The sequence below is a fragment of the Ambystoma mexicanum genome, chromosome 2p (assembly GCF_040938575.1).
Source record: "Ambystoma mexicanum isolate Mex_15411 chromosome 2p, UKY_AmexF1_1, whole genome shotgun sequence".
Classification (NCBI taxonomy): domain Eukaryota; kingdom Metazoa; phylum Chordata; class Amphibia; order Caudata; family Ambystomatidae; genus Ambystoma; species Ambystoma mexicanum.
Window position 1 is genome coordinate 60,006,173 of NC_090923.1, and position 14,952 is coordinate 60,021,124.

Below are 14,952 nucleotides of genomic sequence, written 5' to 3' on the forward strand. Positions count from 1 at the left end.
AAATCAAAGTAATCATGTTGGAGGATGATTCAGGACTTACACCCCTCTAAATAGCATAGTATAGGATGAATTCCCTGTTGTACTCAACCCTGTGACAATATTATGTAACATACCCACCACAGCCACCCACTTTACAGTTATTGATTTGAAAAACGCCTTCTTTTCCATCCCATTGCACCCTGATTCTCAATACCTCACTGTGGATACATAGTGCGGGCTGCGATTCCAGCATGCAAGGCTCCCCCAGGGTTCTGTGAATCCCCCAGTATCTTTAAAAGAGTGCTGCACACAGATTTGGGTCATGTGCTGAGTACTATTATTCAATATGTTGATCATTTGCTGGTGTGTAGCGCCAATGAAAAGCAGTGTAGGGAGCATTCCATCATGCTAGTAAAGTTGCTTGCTGACAAAGGGTACAGAGTAGACACAGCAAAATTTCAGTACTGTCAACAGGAAGTATTATATTTAGGACAACATATTTCCGTTCATGGCAAGAAAGTAACGCCTCAGCGCAGCTGCAGTGTGCAGCATGCCCCATCCAGTGACAGTAAAAAACATGCAAACATTCATAGGGTTATGCAATTACTGCAGTGTCTGGATATTCGATTACACCACATACAGGCGGCCATTATTACATGCACTTAAAAAGGCCCAAAAGACAAAGAGCCCCAACATATGGATTGAAGAATGATCTCACGCTTTCAAGAGTTTAAGGACGTCATTGGTACAGCTCCAGCTCTCCCAACCCCAACCATACACAAGAATTCTATTTGTTTTCACACTCAGATGGTCAGATGATGACGGCAGTGCTGAAACAAAAGAGTACTATGGACCACAAGCCTTTGGCTTACTATAATGAAATGCTGGGCTCAGTAATGCAGGGTCAGTTTCCGTGTGAACAAGCGCTGGCAGATGAATACTTCGCTATTAAAATCTCCACCCCCATCACAATGGGATGCTTAATAACACTGTATGTAGAACACATAGTATATGCCATCATAGGAGAAGTACAAATCTACATTAACTACCTCACCCAAAAATATACGCAGACTACAAACCACCCTAAGAGCCGCTATGAGTATCCCCAGTAGAGACCATATAGTTCAAGCCAGACAAGATGCACGGTGGCTACAGGTCAAAGACCGCATTACTCTCAAAATCTTCACCATCACACGCAGATGCATTAGCAGCACAGCTCCCACATACCTAGCTGAAGCCATATCAAGAACTGCCTCAACGCGCCCCTGCAGAACTCAGTACGCCAACCAGCTACACAAACAACGTATCAGGAGAGCCACAGTCGGAGAGCTAGGTTTCTCATACATTGCTCCTAAACTCGGGAACTCACTCCCTGCCCCTCTCAGAGCTGAAGCTTCCATCTCTGCCTTCCGCAAAAACCTCAAGACCACTCTCTTGAACTAACGCTGCTACTACATTCACTACTCCTAACATGTTTATTATAATATAAATGTAATGTAAATATAATGTAAATTATGTACATATATTGTATCCACTATCTACAACTATTTGACATTTGTAATATTATTCTATTCAAATTTTTCACAATATGTAACAAATGTTTAACGTGATATTGCTCTGTAAATAAGCATGTTTATGTAACAAGTGTCACTATGTCTATGGGCTGATGTGCGCTATACAAATACTAATAAAAACAAAACAAAAACAAAACAAAAGGGCTGTAGCATACAAGGTCATACTATCCAGCCCATATATCTACATTGTTAGGGGTAAGACTGTGAACCCAGCCACATTCACAAATGAACCTATCACTGCCACTAATGATGTGCATGACTGTGCCGCCAATCAAGGCCCTGACGCTGACATGCAAAAAGCAAGGGTCTGTGCTCTTAAAGACAGGGAAGTATTTTTTGTTGATGGGTCAGAAACCATTGACCAGGACACAGGTAAAAGGCATACAGGTGCAGCAGTGGTCCGGCTAGTAGTTGGAGAATATGAAGTATTAGTACAAAAGAGATTGCCCATGTATTATTCTGCTCAGGCTACAGAACTTATTGTCCTAATAGAGGCACTGGAGGCATCCCAAGGGTGTTGTGGTATGATCTATTCTGATTCAGCATATGCCACCACCACAGCTCATTCCAGGCTGTCACAATGGAAAATGAGGGGGTTCCGAAGGGCAGGTGGGTCTCCAGTGCAGCATGCCGCACTGTTATACATACTGAATTATGCTCTCTCGCTTTCTACACTTGTTGCTGTCGTCAAGTGCGCCACACATACAAACGGTTCCATGCAATAATGTCGCCACAAAAATCTCGCCATGCAAAAATATCGCCAAAAAATGGTCGTTTTTTGTGGCAACCTTATTGCATGGAACCCCCCCGCAACCCCAAACTTTTTTTTCTTTTTTTTTTAACATTTTTTTTACATTTTTTTTTTTGCCCCTGTCGCCATATATATGGTCACCCTAATAATATCACCACAACATTTTCCCGGCGATATTATTTACGGTGACCATATATATGGCGATATTATTACCTGATACCCATACAAACATGGACCCAATTTATCTCGTTAATGAGGCAGCCGACCAAGCGGGCAAAATAGATGCGCACCGCCCAGGGCCAGATATCTTAGCATAGCCAAAAATAGCAAGCATGCAGCTACAACTAGTGGTCCCATATACTGCATTGCCAGCAACCCAGATTAATGAGTTATAGGACAGGCACCTCAGGTTGAGAAACTGTACGGTAAAAAAGGGGGTGTGAGCAGTTCCCCACAGACCCTAATATGGAGATAGGTCATCACAGGCAAGACAGTAGTGCCTCAGGAGTTAGTGATGGTTTCCTTTGAACAGTTGCACTACCCCTCACATGTGTGAATGCAGCACATCACTTCGGACATACAAGAGGTCTGGTTTGTGCCTAACATGTAGGAACTGTTAAATGTGTTTATTTCCAACTGTACCATTGTCACGCATAAAATATGTGGCAAACGTTGAGAACGCTGTGGGGCACATTACCATGCCCCAGCGGACCATTTCAAGAGTTACACATTGACTTTGCCGACATGGGAGAATGGTGAAACACATGCCCTTATTTAATGGGAGTGTGTGAAGCACTTAAAATTAGATAATGGCACCCACTTCTTCAATGAGCTCTTCAAAGAGATAACATCTCTGTTAGGAATTAAACATAAATGTGCTCCATTTATCATCCTCAAGCCAGCGGTATTGCCAAAAGAATAAAAGGCCTCTTAAAGGCAATATTGTCTGAATTGTGTGTCAAACTCAAGTAAAATTGGGTCCACTGTTTGCTCCTGGCCATATTCGGTTTAAGGACTCAGCCCATCACCTCTCCCCTCATGAAACAGCAATGGGGCGGTGCGTGCACACAACACTTTCACCTACGCGTAGTGCGTCTGATGCTCACTGGGCTGTGTCCATTCTAGGAGATTAATTTACAGTATACTTGTGTCAGTTAACAAAATGCATAAAGCTCCTCTCTCGATAGATGTCACCAAGAAGGGCAGAAGAGGACAAAAGCACTGCACAAGACACTGCAAACTCTAAACCTCTACAGCTGCAGCCTGAAGACACTATTTTTATACCAAACTTGTACTGATGGAGTGAGCCGTGCTTCAATGCCCCCTATAGCGTGATATATGCCACTCCATTTGTGGTAAAGGTCAAGGAATTGTGGTATTGGGTGCGCCTTTCTGATGTCTGAAGGGCCCCCATACAGCAACCCCTTCACCACATTCTCTGTGTGACCCTGAATAAAATACATATATTTTGCTATTCATAGCAATCTTACTACCTCAACATCTTATCTACCTGGTTTATAGTTATTTTTTCGAATGACATTTTTTCGAATGCCATTATGTTGAAAACATTTTGCCTAAAAAAAATATTTTGAATGTCTTTTTTTTAAATGGGGGGTTCCTCCCAACCCCCTTTTTTTTTTACTTACGAAACAAACAACAAAAACTATAAACTAAAAAAAAGACATTCAAAAACTAAATTTCGTCAAAATGTTTTCGACATAATTGTATTTCGAAAAAAATGTTTTTGAAAAAATGACCGGATACCTATCTACCTCATTCCACACAGTGCATAAGACTGATCTTAAACAATGTGCCTCCCTGTTGCATTACTATTTATTAACTGCTATAAAAGTATTATTGCAGCATTCTATGAACATTGCATGGCTAACCCATTATTCTGGCTCTCTGCAGATCTCTCATCACAAGCATCGTGTAATAATGTATATATTGTATATATGTGTAGGTTATGTTTCAGGAATGTACACATACTCACTCAGCCAGTTTATATGGTTGGGGCATAATTGGGGCATATCAAGAGGGGGTGTCATATAAGGGAGTGTTTAACCCACAATCATGGCGAAGCACTCGACATTAGGACCTATGCCCACCGTAAAACAGCTGCAGCCACTACCATCGCAGCCCCCACAAGCACAGAGGAAGTAGCGCTCATTAAGAAGATGTCAGAGGTGATAAAACTATTTATCCATAGACTTCTCCAAGTTTCTGAAAGAAATTCCAGGAAAATACAGCCTATACACAAAGACAGAAGTGTTGCTTGCCTCCCTTCTGTTACCATGTCCCTGTCATACATCATAGACCCCCTCCACAAACTGAAGACAGGCATGGAAACTGAAGCAGGAGTGGAAGCTGAATGTTGGTTTGATACAATGTTCTCGTGGGTACCAACATGGCTAGGAGCAATGGTGAAGTTATTGGTTCCTATCGTGGTACACCTTCTGGTGATGTTCTGCATGTACCAAATGAAACCCTGATGCTACGCAGAGACACTCCCAAACAGTGCCATGACGATGGTCTCGATAAGGGTAGGCAGAGCTCCTTCTAATACAAAACATGTGTACGCCCAAACAGTAAACACCAAAAAATCCCGAATGGTGGCAATTGATCAACCCCTACACCATAATATCACCACCACCAGACCCTGGGAAATTATATAGAATATTAGATTGATCTAGCAGGGGATGGGGATTGTCTCTTTCTCCCGTGTACCCCAGAACAATATGCCCAGGGTAAAGGGAGCCTGTGTCAACTCTTTAGGGCATGGGTACCCAAGGATGAGAATGATAGGAAAAGAGAAGCAGCTGGGTTAGTTAATGAGGGATCAACTAAAGGGGGAATGTTTGGATGCATGTTCACCTCCCATATCCTCCCCAAAAATGTGGGCTGCTAAAAATATATTAGTGCACAAGCCTGAATGTGTGCTGCAGTAGAGGGGTGTTAGGAAAGATGGCCATTTATGTGAAATTTTCCCTCCTGTTGTGTAACCCCCCAACTTTTTGCTGCAGTTTAACATCATAGTCTGACTTTGCCAGTGGAGCACAGCCTTCAGCTGCAATCCCCAGGGCTTTTCACTCACATTGTTATGGGGAAACTGACATGCCCTTAAGGACAGTCCGTACTGGGAGACTTTCTTTCCCTTAGTCCTTTCCAATGTTGCAACTTTTCTGCAACATGTTACAAGTGCACAATGTACCTTACAGTACAGTGTGCTTGGGTCCTCCTGTCATTTCCCAGGGCCCTAGACACCCTCAAAGGATGATATTTTAGGAGAAGTGCAGATGTGCCTTGGACAGGGCTGGTGGCAGCTTATCTTTTCATGTATTTTTAACCCTTTCTTTCCATGCAAACCACGGTTACCGCGTTTGGCACAGAAAGGTGCCCTGGCCCCAAAATGACCATGCCACAAGGTTCTTTGTCCTGTGCTTTGGCCATCTTTCCCCTTCACCTTCCCCAGGTCAAGCTGACCCGTGTCAGTCCTTATTTGTGCATGCATTCTCCTGTGAAACGCCAAGCTTTCGCAGGCTTCTGCATGCCTTGTGTGTGTGCCCCCAGGATGTTAGTTGGACTGTCTGGTTCCAATACACATCCTGGGTGCCAGAGAGTCTGATGTGCTGTGAATGAGTGGGACCACCGTGGTTCGTGATTGGTCCACGTATGCCTGTATGAGAGCAAATCTCCCATTGGGTCCTCTTCGTTTTGGCGCGAAGGATATTCTGGGTAAGAGAAGGCTCCAAACACCGATACCATGTCAATCTCTTGGGTTCTCACTGAACGAAGGATAGGATCCAAGTATCCTGAAACTACGAAGCCGAGTCAAGGAGCCGCTGTTGACCCGCTGGAAGGTTTGGCACTCTGGCCCGCTGTTGTCCCATTGGACCCCTCTGCATCTGATCGAACTAGAAGGTCTGTGAAGATGCTTCGACCCATTGGAGTAGTGGGACTAACTATTCTCGGCACCTTCATCAAATCCCTATAAGTAAGCCTTCTCAAAAGTGTCCCTGGGGCAACCAGTGGGCTGACCATCTTACAGAGGACCTTTGCTTTGACACAGCCATAATTTCGAGGAGACCCTTGAAACTTGGTACATTGCAAGGTCTGTGTTCACGACACTCTCACACCAAATTTCGTACACTTGGCTTTCCCAGGACTGAAGTAAAGAGAGAGCGACCGAACCAGAGTACACGTGGTTACCGTGTCACCAAGCCGTGGTGACGAACTTCGCAGGTGCCTTGCTTCTGTTCCCCCCTGCACCCTGAAGCCTGCTCCAGTGAAACTGACCTGATCCATCCACCAGGAGAGGAGAAATCACCACTGTCCCATTTGGGAATCTTCGCTGTAACTTCTCCGCTGAAAGCCGCAGAGCCGCACAATTGCCTCATTTGAACCTGCAACCAAAGTGGACTTGACTGCTGACGTTTGGTCTGGAGTACGCCAGGGGTCGGTGAGTACTTGCAACCCTTACTGGTGGCCCCTAGCGCATCCATCCATTTTTACGCATGAGTGGCCCCTGAGGGCCCCTCACGTTTCCACAGATAGCCAGAGCTATCGAATTATTCCCAACTCCTGGATCCTGTTCTGCCCTCCTGGGGAGACCCTCCAAGAATAGTAGGAACTTATTCTGCATCACCTCACCCACCTTCCTGACCTGCTTCAGACCCTACAAGAGACCCTGTTTTCGCCCATCTGCAGTACTGCGTGTGCTAGCATTGCAAGTGCATTTAAGCAATAGGCCTTACTCTTCTTAGCGACTGGACTGCCTTTCAGTTAGGATTGTGATTACTGCAGGACTGCCTAAAGAGTCTTTGCATTGCCTGCTTCATTCCCTTTTTAGGTTGTGGCACCATTCTGTGCATTTAACCCTTTAGGCCACTTGGTCTTGTATATATGTATTTTAGTAGGATTGTGTGATTTAAAAGTATTACCGTTGATTATTACTGTGTGTTTGAAACACAAAGGCCTTGAATAAATGTATTTATATTTTTGATGTATATACACCTGACTGGGAGTGATTTGTAAGTGTCCTTTACTCTGTGTGCTCATTGAGGTCCACTCATACCTCCTGAGACCTAGTCTTGACCGCTGCCAATGCTACCTTGATCGGTCAGGCTTGTCCAGAAAGTAACCCTGTTCCAAGAAACTAGGCTGGCCTTCTGAACATCTGGCCACCGGGTCAGAGTTCAGAAATACATCTTAACAATGGATGGAACATGCAAAGTGGGAATAGTGTTTTGTAGCAGTTAGGGAAAAGTAGGTAAACCCCGGCAGAAGGCACAAGCGATATTGAAATGAAGTAGTTGAAATATAGTGTACAAGGATGTATATATAGGCCCAACTTCCAGATGCGAGAAATACTGAAGCACTGCCATATTTGAAGTGAGACCTAGTACGTTGTGGGCCCTGATGAAAGCAGCAGTTTAGCCTGGTAATGAGTTTTGAATTACCTTCCCAACCCAAGCCCCAGCCGAAAAACCAAATGTAGAGGCCTTCAGGCCGATAGATAAAGATACAACTGTATCATTTTGTAGGCCTGTGAAACCAGAAAGGAATGTGAATTTCTGAGCACGAGCAGGGCTGCACCCATCCCGAAGGACAAGCTCATGAGAGCCGTAGTAAAGGATTCAAGCTGCCATACGACCGGCCTAGATTTAGAGCATTAGCACTCCCATAGTGATGGCCATCCTATTTGAACTGCCAGATGCCCACAAGCAGAACACCTAAATCCATCAGAATTTGGCTGATTACTGTGGTCTTTGAGAGGCCCAGGAGAAGCTCTTGGGAGGGGCGGCTGATAAGGGGGGAGTCAGGAGTGAAGCATCCCATGATTTGTAATACAGGGAGTAAGCACTGAAGCCAACAAATTTATCCCATGATGGGAAGGCATGGTGGGAGAGCCGCATGTCTGGGATCAAGAGAAGCTTTCCATCATTCTAGAAGGCGTATTTGACCTCGGATGTATCCAGTGAACTCATGGTAACAACCAGATGCACACTATGTGACTAGGCCCATGGGGGGGGTAACGTTCTGAGGGGCTTGCCAATCAGGTAGCAGGAATCCAAGGTGACAGAGTAGGAGATCACATGTTAGGGGGAAAGGGTAGATTAGAGTGTGGCCAATGGGCCAAGGGAATTTAGGGGACTGGTAGTGAACTGGATGGACCCCAGCTGGCCCATGGGACTCGGGGTCTCCAAACAGCTCTTTAAGATGAGTAGCAGCACCCTCGAGATAAATGGGGATGCAGATTAATACTCTTGCATCAAATAATAATGACAACTCAATAGTTCGGCAAAGGGAGTCCGTTTAATGATAAGTACAGAAAACGGGGAGTTCAATGAACATCAGCAACCGCTTGATCTTCCTTCTTGGTTAAACTCCAATTAATTTCAGAAAAAAACATTTATACCAAAACTCGTCATCATTGACGTGTAATCTTAAAACCTAACATGCAACTCGATTGGTTACAGGAAGGTAACTTTAACATAGGTACTATGGGCCTCGTTACACGGAACGCGGTAGGGGATTACCGGCACCGGTAAGCCCTATGGGGGCTCAAATGTGAATGGGGAAGTGCCATGGTGAATGGGGAATTACCGCCCCCACTCACCTTGGAATGTGGCGGTAATTCCGCCATTCACCATGGCGGACTCGGTATGGTACCGGCGACAACCATGGCGCTAATAGCACCATGGTTACTGCCTACCGTGTAATGAGGCCCTATATCTGTATATGGTAACGGGGAGAGGAGATTGGATAATAATGTCAGGTGGGGCAACTAAGCACTTCCTTCAAACTGGCCACTGTAAACGTCACAAAATGTACGACATCCCATTTGCTCTACCCTCTATAGGACCCTAGATTATATGGTCCACTATGATTGGGTTGGCATTGAGCCCACACATACTTTTCCACTTGTGCTTAGCAGCACGCAGAATAATGATCCAGGTGCAGGGAGTAAGTCCGCACCCCAGCTTTCCTCCAATTTATGTTACCGCCATTCATTACCACAGTGGCCGTGGCTCAATTACTGCCTTGTAGTTTTGCCTTGAGTCTGCCTATTGGTCTGAGAAAGTTAAGGAGTATGGGAACGACAAGGCTCCAGGCGTAGGTGTGAAAGTCTCATCCCTTTCTGCCTGCCTTGCCACGTGACTAGGACACCGTGAAATCGGCCTCCTCTTCATTCAATTTCGTGTATTTGATTCAATTCTCTCAGTCATTTACCATCTGCGGCTTATCTCAAACTTGCTGAACAGGAGACTCTTATTTTTTCTTTAATTGTAGGCATTGCTAGCCTATTCCAGCCTGATACGACCTTGGTTTCTTTGCATGGTTACCTTCAGCTGGGCTTCTCTCCGTCTTTAATTCTTGATTTGTGTGCTGCGGCCCTCTCCTCTTGAAACCTTTAGTAACCTCTATTCAATTCTGCTCATATGCGTAATGGATTTTCACTTATCTATAAAGTGCTTTAGAGGTAGATATGTGTATAGTTGGCGTTTGCCGCAATCTATTTTACTACTAAGCATAAACAAACTTTTTTAAAAAAATGTTTTATTTATTCACACAGATTTTATGGTTTTCCAAATGTTTAAACCTTTAACCTGTTAACGAGACCGTTTTCCATAGTTTATCTGCTGACTGATATGCATCATATGGCTCACAGGTCTGTGGTGATTATCTCAGGGCCTACCACTATTTTTCGGTCTGAACTTCATCACAGAGTAGGCCCTCCAGTTTCTTAAGTATTAAGATCACCAGTCTTATGAGCGCTGTGTTGATCTTCATTATTTCTCCTTCGACAAGAACCCTCCACCAGTCTTCCGGGCTCCTTGTCACAAAGGTTCTCAGGGCGTCCCCCAAGTACTGTTCACAAGCTTTCCTTAGTCCGGCGCAGTAAAGTTTAAGGTGTTTCAAGGTTTCTTTCTCTCCTTGGATCTTACACATTCTGCAGCCTACTTCTCTGTCCATGAGTTTCCTCCTTTGTAGTATTTCTCCCGTCAGGTAAAATATTCAATCTGAATCTCAAAAAAAGAGTTTGAAAGTACCAGTTCGGGAATAGAGTCAGGTAGCTCGGTATCTGGTTCAGTTTTCGTGGTTGTGCCCAGAAATCTTCGTAGCCTTTGTATTTGCAGTTGTTGTCCTGAGTTTCTATCCAGTCTGCTGTATATAGTTTTTTCTTTGTTTGTCTGGATTGATCCATAGGCCTTCCTCTGATTCGGTTAGGTTTGCTAGGATCACTCGACACGCTCTTTGCCACTCTGTTAGTATTACATCAGTTTGTTCTTTTAAGGCTTTGTTCAACACACTGAAGCCTCCAGTTGCATTTTCTTCCAGACATTTTCGGTAGAAGCTTAGCGTTTCAGTTCAGTGAGGTTAATGCCAGCTCTCTCCTTATCTGCTGTATTGGTACCGCTTTGGGGAGCTGTATTACTTTCCGCCAAAAGTGGCCCTCCAAAAATGACCATGTTTCGGTCGGTATGGGCGTTGGTGATTCTGCTCCATATGTCAATGTGGGCACCACTTTCATCCTGTAGAAAGTTACCAATGGTGTTAAGGTAAATCTGCAGTATCTTTTAAGTAAGATTTTCCCTTGAGAAGCTAAGTTGTTTACTTTCCGTTTTAGCCCCTCAATTCTTGGCGCTTCACTTTTCATGTTATTAATACAAACTCCCAGGTATGTAAAGGCCTCGACTTCCAAGATTTTTTTGCTTTTCAATGACCAACCTGGCTTTCTGGATCTATTTTTTCTCCCTCGTGGGCGCAATTTTAAAATCCTTGATTTTTCTGGGTTTATTACCAAATCGTTTTCGTCCACGTACAGTTGCAGCGCTGTCAACTGTCGTTGCAGGCCGATTTGGGTCTGGTCCATCAGGACGATGTTGTCTGCATATAGCAGTCTCCCTATTGTAAACCCTGCAATCTTAGGTGGGAAGCAACGTGTGAGTTCAAAGGATTCCTCAATATCTGATGTATACAAGTTGTAGAGTTCTGGCGCCAGTGGGCACCCTTGTTTTAGGCCCGTTCTTATAAGGATTTGATCTGTCAATGTTCCTGCTTTGGCCAGCCTAACTCTGATACTTGTATCTGTGTACAGGTCTTTGATGTTCTCTACCAATATCTGTGGGCATTCCCAGGTCTCCAGTTTCTCCCACAACTTGGCTCTTTTTATCGTATCAAAAGCTTTTGACAAATCGATGAAAGCAATGTAGGTTTCTGGGTTTCTGTTCCTTATTGTTCTCGCTTTCATCAAATTAATCAAAAAGATGTTGAGAGCAGTGCCTCTCCCCCTCACGAAGCCAGACTGCCAGGGGTCACTTCGACCACTCTGCTGTACCCAGATAGTCAAGGCCTTCAGCAGTGTTGCTGCAAAGACCTTCCCCACCACGTCCAGCAATGCGATCGGTCTATAGTTATCTGCCGATGTTCTTAGACCTTTTTTAAAAATCGGCACCACTACTGCTGTCCTCCAGGAGTCTGGAATTTTTTCAGTATGTAGAATATATTTGAACAGGTAATGCAGAAACTTTGCCCACTCCGTTAAGTTGTTTTTAGTAATACATTCGTCAGCCCGTCTGGGCCCGGGGCTCTTGAATATTTTAGTTTCCTTAAGATGGTTTTGATTGCCTCGATGCTGATGTCTATTGTTGCATCTTCCTTGTTTAGCAGTTGTTTTCGCTTGAGTAATGTATGGTTTTCCCCTTGTAGCTGTGTGTAGTATTCACACCATGTGGTGGCACTTATTGAATTCGTTAGGCTTGTCTCCTGGGGATTCTCTGCATCGTTAATGATGGCCCATATTTCTGCAGTGTTTTTGGTTCTTATTTTTTCTAACATACTTTCTGCATCCTGATTTAACAGGGTCTTCTTGTGTAGATGCAGCCAGTTACGGTAGCTCTGTTTTAGCTTATTTATCTCCTTGCTGGGGTTACTGAATTTGTTCTTTTTTAATCGGCTGATGTTTCTCCTTAGTTCTTTTTTCCTTTCCCGTATCCTGATGTCATACAAGTGTTGGTGGTTCTTTGTTAGGCGATTACTTCCGGTTTTCCCTTCTGTAACGAAAGCTCTGAAGAGTGGCGTGTAGTCAATCCTTTGTGTTTCTTGTTCCGTTTCGAGCGACCGGATCATATCTTTTAGTTTGTAATTTAGTTCTTTTACTTTCATCTGGTCTGATCCTTAATTTCATTCTTCGTTGGACTGTGACTATATCCTGGTTGTAAGTACTCAGCTTGTTATTGCTGATGTTTTTGCATGTCAGTTTCATCAGGTTATGATCACTTTCTGTCGATGTTATTACTTCCAAAGTCTGGATGTTCTCTGATAAGTTACCCGAGATGCAGATATAGTCCAGGATCTCAACTCATTGCACACCCTTCCAAGTTGGATGGGCTGGCATGTCACCTTCCACCTTTCCATTTAGTATGACACAGTCTCTCGATTGCAACGTGTTGTTCCACCTTGTTCCTCTTTTTTCCTTCGCTGTGGCGTTTATTACATCATGCTCTGTTTGGTTGTCTTTATTCACGCAGGTACAGTTTAGATCCCCGACCAGTATGTAGAATGGGTCTGTCCACTTCTCTCTCAGCTCATCCATTAATTTAGCTATTTCCTCAGGGAGCTTTTCATGTAAAATGTTGGCTGGATTCCAGTATATGTTGATCAAGATCAATACCCTCATGGCGTCTTTATCTAACTGTATCACTACCATCTGGATGAATGGGTTTAAATTGGTCGTCTCCAGCACTTTCCAGTTCAAATCGTTTTCAATGGCTACTAGGAGGCCCGACATAAGCAAGCTTCACGATTTGTTCGCTTCTTGCGGTTTCTTGCTTATGTACACATTTAAACTGACTCAATGTCTTCATCGGGCATATGGCATACGTTTCTTCATTTTGAAATGAACTATTTCACCTTAGGCTTAAGATGACACTTATCCATGGTATTTCGTCTCTTTATCAGCATTCTTAGGTCATTATATCTTCTATGTGTGCATCAGTCCGATTTCTCATGATGTCACCAGTCGTCTTCTTTTAGTATCTTCTTGGCTTCTTCGGGTATTCCATTCTGACAAATATCCTTTTGTCGTGTCTGCAGATATGGATTTCTCAGTGGCTACCTTACTGTCCAGGTTTGCTTAGGTGTCGGTACTTCAATAGGTGCAGTTATTCCGATAGGCACTGGGCAGAGCCCAACTGCGTCTCTCTGCTTGTTTATCTGTTCTCCATACGTCACATATTTTGGTGTGAACGTTCCTGGTACTTCGAAAGGGGGTGACTGGAGTGCGGATGATGCCTGGCACTTCCTCTTCACTAGTATTCACATAGGTGGTAGCCAATGAGAGTGGGGGATAAATACTATACTGTGTGCATCACAAGTGACGAAGACTTGCCTTATAATGACAGGCTTGCTTTGAACTAACAGAGCTCCGTGGCAGATGGGTTGTACGGCAACCTCTGTCCGCTTTTTCCTTTTTGTATACAAAATAAATCTTGTTTTTCTTGCAAACAGGTGCACCAAGCTTTTCTCGTTAGAGGATTGATTTTTCTGTTTGTCTGAAGATCTGCCTTACACTTCCTTTGCCTTTTCTTTGGACTCATCGATGCTCTTGCCATGCAGCTCAAGCATTATTTGTCCTCCCACCCATTTGTTTGATACTATGGCTGTCTCCAGCTTATTGTTTTGCCTGCCTCTCTCTCTAAACTTCTTCCTCTGCTTCTTTTAGGCTAGCTTGCAACTCATGTTGCTCATCATACTCTACATGTGCACACACTGATCATTGTTTACATATTTTCTCTCCACTTACAATGTCTTCACTGCTGTATGTGGGATGTATATGCAGGGTTAGTATATCCTGGCGCTGCTCTTAATACATGTAATGGGTACAATCCCTGTGAAGTCAATTGCCATCTTGTCTCAGGAGGATAGCTCAGGGGCAACGTGCCCGCCTTAATAGCAAGACGTCACAGAGCACCACAGGTTCGATCCCTGGGTCCGTACTTAGAAACCTCTGGATATTAAGGACACTATAAGTAACATATCATATCAGTCGTGGGTTTCTCTTTGCTCTAGGGAAGAGAGGGAGGAGTCATGCTTATTAAGCATCCAGTCCTACATATCTGGTTCTACTGTGTCCTCTGAATACATTTTCCATAATTTCAGTATCTCTAATCTGTTTTGTAACTGTTTTCACTTATACAGGGCATGTGAGTATGTGCACATGTTTTGCAGTACTGTCTTCAAATTAGTGCCTTTTTGCGGCCAGGGCATACACATCTAACCCGCTTTATCTTTAACCCATTCTGTATGGTACTTGAGGATTTTGTCCTAGTACCAGGGCAATGATTTGCTTAAATGAATAATCGGGGGGTGCCCAATAGCAATGTCCCACAAACCAACTTTAATTCTCTCACACTCATTTTTCCCTTTTCAAACCCCCCTCCACAATTCTTTTCCACAGTCAAATACTTCTGTTTTTCTCTCTGAGACCATGACTCCTGCGTCATGCAATCCTTTTGAGCTGCACCACAAAAACACCCCTCACTCTTTGAGCAGCACCATCTCGCTGCCCTTCACTCCTTCTGAGTGGCACCACAAACGCCACTCATGCTCTGAGCAGCCCCACCTCTCTGCTCCCACATCGGA